The 3,698-nt window shown below is 46.1% G+C and overlaps 1 pseudogene; it reads right to left on the bottom strand.

Annotated features, from left to right (window-relative positions):
* Positions 1-3,140: 3,140 nt before the first annotated feature.
* LOC136643244 (5S ribosomal RNA) lies at positions 3,141-3,260 on the bottom strand (annotated as a pseudogene).
* Between the last annotated feature and the right edge of the window lie 438 nt (positions 3,261-3,698).

The raw sequence follows: 3,698 nt of genomic DNA, 5'->3' as shown, positions 1-3,698 counted from the left end.
CCTAAATGCATCTTTTAACCAGCCATTGTTCCTGATAATAATCATTTCTGTCAACACCAAAGGTGATATGAGAGCTTGCCATCTTTCACCCACCTCCCTTCACCAACTGCATCTTACAACATGTACAGGAGCCTATGATTAGCATTACTTATAGGATGGGACATAGCAAGTCAAGCAGGGGAAATGTATAATAGAACTATACACCTTTGCGCACTTCTGGGCTGAACCGTAATCAGAACTGGTGATCAGGTTGTGAAGTGTTCAGATTTCTTTCTTGCTGTTTTTCACTTGTAGGTTAGAAGTACAGCCATTCTGCCAAGTAAAGCTCATGGAAAGTTAGAAAGATAGATTTGCAACCAGATCAAGAGAAACTTTCCCCATTTCCATCTTTGCTGATATACTTTAAAAAAAAAGAAAAAAGGTGAATACTTTGAAACAGTGTTTGGAAAAGTGATTTTTCCAAACACCTGCATCATGCAGACTGCCTCTGATAATGCATGCAGAATCTTGCAATCTTCTGCTCATGTTATTTCGGGCGCAATCCAAACCTGCGCTGGAGCAGGCAAGCCAGGAGGCTTGTGCTGCATCCAGCGCAGTTTCGTTGGCTGCAGCGGCTCAGCCAGGGGCAAGGGGAAGCTCTTCCCCTCACCCCTGGGTAAGGGCTGCATGCCCCAATGGGTCTCCTTAGACCTGCGCCACCTCTGGAGGTGGCGCAAGTCCGAGGAGAGCGGAGCGGCTCAAAGCTGCTCCGTTCTCCCCGGGGATGGGGGTTGGGATCTGGCATAACTGCTGGGTCCCAGCCCTGCCCCTGGCTCCCCATGCGCCTACCCTTGGGGCTGCCCAGTGCCTGCCCTCTCCCGCCCAGAAACGCCCCCTCCCGCCTCCTCCCCGCCCCCCATGCCTAACTTCACCACTTGTGTCGGTGTGGATGTGCTGGCACAAGCGGCAGGGAGGAAGCTGCCGTGGAGGCTTCCACCGGCCTCCGTGCATTGGCACATCTGGATGGGCCGATGCAGTTTCCTCCCATGGAGGCGCAAACATGCTTGTTGGCACATTTGCAACCCTCCAGGGGCTCCTATGCCGGCATAACTGCTGGTTAGGATTGCGGCCTTATTCATCTAAAAAAAACACACACACAAAATCTCATTCCTGGAGGGGGGCAAAGCAGTAATTTTCTTCAGGCACTGGGATGCCCAAGTAAAGCAGTCCCTACCCCTTTGGCTTCTGAGGCAGTTGCAGCTGCAAAAGTAAAGCGAAGTCGTCTCCTCTGCTTTACTCTTGCCTTCCCAAATGCTTACTGCCCCCCACCAGGAACGCCTCTGCTATCAACATAAATTAAGACAGCAAAATATATAAATAAATAAAAGCACCTCATCTTTTCCTTAAAAAAAAAAAAAAAAAAAAAAGACAACCTGTAGTGTACATCAGGGATGTGCCATGTGGGAGTAGCAGGTGAGGCAGAACCACCCCATCAGTGGAATGCAAGCATTCCAACCACTGTTCCAAGCGCATGAGTTGTGAGTGTTTGTGGAGCCCAGGAGTATCAGCCAAAATAAGAACAAAATAAAACAGATTAAATAGCTCTTTTTTAAACAGCATTAAAAAAACAAAAACGAATTAAAAGATGATCTCGTAGCACAGATAGGTCATCAGATTTAGTGCCATTTTATACATCAATATGTCTAATTGTCTAAGTATTTGCATTTGTAACAAATGTATTTTATATACAAATGTGTGCATAAAATGTATGCAAGAAATAGGGCCTTCTCAGTAGTGGCACCAACTATGGCTATGGAATTCCCTTCCCCTTGACTTACAAACTGCTCCCTCTCTTGAAACTTTCCGGCGAGGCCTGAAGACTTTTCTTTTCAGACAAGCCTTCTGAGTTCCTGGTCTTTTTAACAACATTTTTTTAAACACCTTTTAACACCTGGTTACAGGCCATGCATCTCCCCTGGGGGCTGGGGATAAGAATAGGCCTTCAGTTTGGCTGTACTTGTCGTAAGAGGCGACTAAACAGCCACCGGGTAGATGGGGCTCGTCAGCCTAGGAAGGCAGCTCATCTGAGAGAAGGAAAACTCTGATCCCAAACCTCCACTGCCTTGTGGCTACATCCAGTTAAGGAAAAGGCTTCAGGAGTCAACCTCGAGGCAAAATCAGGAGCCAGAGTCCCTGAGGCAGTTCATGGCTGAACTCAGTTACGTTCTGGCAACTCCTGCGACGCCGTTGGAACCAACCGTATTGGCTTCTGCCTTTCCATTGGACCATTTCAGTGACATGGAGAGGGGGGATTTGCTGCATGGGTAACAGCCTATCCTCCATACCTACTTTACCCAGGCTTCGCGTACTGGAGAGGACACTGTTCCAGAGCCACCATTCAGAGCGCGATACCATAGTCTTCCGAGACTAAAAGATGCCAACATGCATGTACAGGCCATGGGTCCTTTTATAAATTGCTGCTGGCTGCTCTTTTAAATTTTTTATCTGATTGCTATTTTTAAGATGTCTGTTAAGATGTTTTTATCTCGTTTTAAATTATGTTTTTTTTAATGTGTGTTTTTAATTATTGTTGTGAGCCGCCTTGGGTCCCTTCGAGGAGAAAAGTGGAATATAAATAAAGTAAACAAATAAATAAATAAAATGAGCATCCACACACACAGTATGAATAAGATGTATTTCCTGGTTCACATTCTTAACTATGTCCACTTATATCGTGGACATGCAGTGTGGGAGTGGCAGGTGAGGAAGAACTGCCCCGCCTCAATCCTCTGAAAATGCCACCGCAGAAGCTGTGAGTTCGCAAACACTCACAACTCATGCAATCTGAATAGTGGCTGGAGCGCTTGCATTCCCCTCTGGTGGGGCAGTTCTGCCTCAGTTGCCACTCCCACACTGCACGTCCCTGATTTACACTACAGGTTGTCTGTCGAGACAGAAGTTTTCTGGCTGGTGTGATAACTTTCACACTTTGCATTTGGGAATGACTTTAGAGAGATGCCTTCCCACACAAGGTGGTACAGCCCCTACAGGAGGACTACGCCACCTCAGAAACACTTTTACATGAGTCCTTCAACAGCACCTTATCAGTCCAATGTGATGAAATTGGTTGGCAACCATCAGTCTCGAAAGACTATGGTATAAGCCTACAGCACCCGGTATTCCCAGGCGGTCTCCCATCCAAGTACTAACCAGGCCTGACCCTGCTTAGCTTCTGAGATCAGACAAGATCAGGCATGTGCAGGGTAACAGTTGCTGTGTGATGAAATTGTTCTTAGTGAAAATCACTTCAAATGCCAAATTGTTTTAAAAGGCAGTTTTACAGAAGTCTATGATCAAATTTACCACTACTCCCCATGCATGACCCAGAATTGGCACTGAGAATGAAAGCTCAGTTCAAACACACAGAAAACTCTAATTGCATTCCTACTCCTACCTGATTTCTGTAATGACTTATACAGATTTAATCAAGAGTCCTCCACACCCCCTGCAACCCCCAAACTTTCTCTTACATTTTTCCCTTCTTGTTTGGCAACTGTCAGGTTTGAAAATGCTGAGTGCTGCACTTGCTGGGAACCAATAAAAAGTCAGCGACGAAATGTCAGGCTCTCTTAGACTTATTTAATCACTATGAGTGGAGTGGAAGGCAGATTTTGATTAAGGCCAGCAAAACCGATCAATAGAGTCCTTGAACTTGCATA

The sequence above is a fragment of the Tiliqua scincoides genome, chromosome 2 (genome assembly GCF_035046505.1).
Source record: "Tiliqua scincoides isolate rTilSci1 chromosome 2, rTilSci1.hap2, whole genome shotgun sequence".
Lineage (NCBI taxonomy): Eukaryota > Metazoa > Chordata > Lepidosauria > Squamata > Scincidae > Tiliqua > Tiliqua scincoides.
Note: the sequence above shows the minus strand (reverse complement) of the source record. Positions and strands in the feature narration are given on the sequence as shown.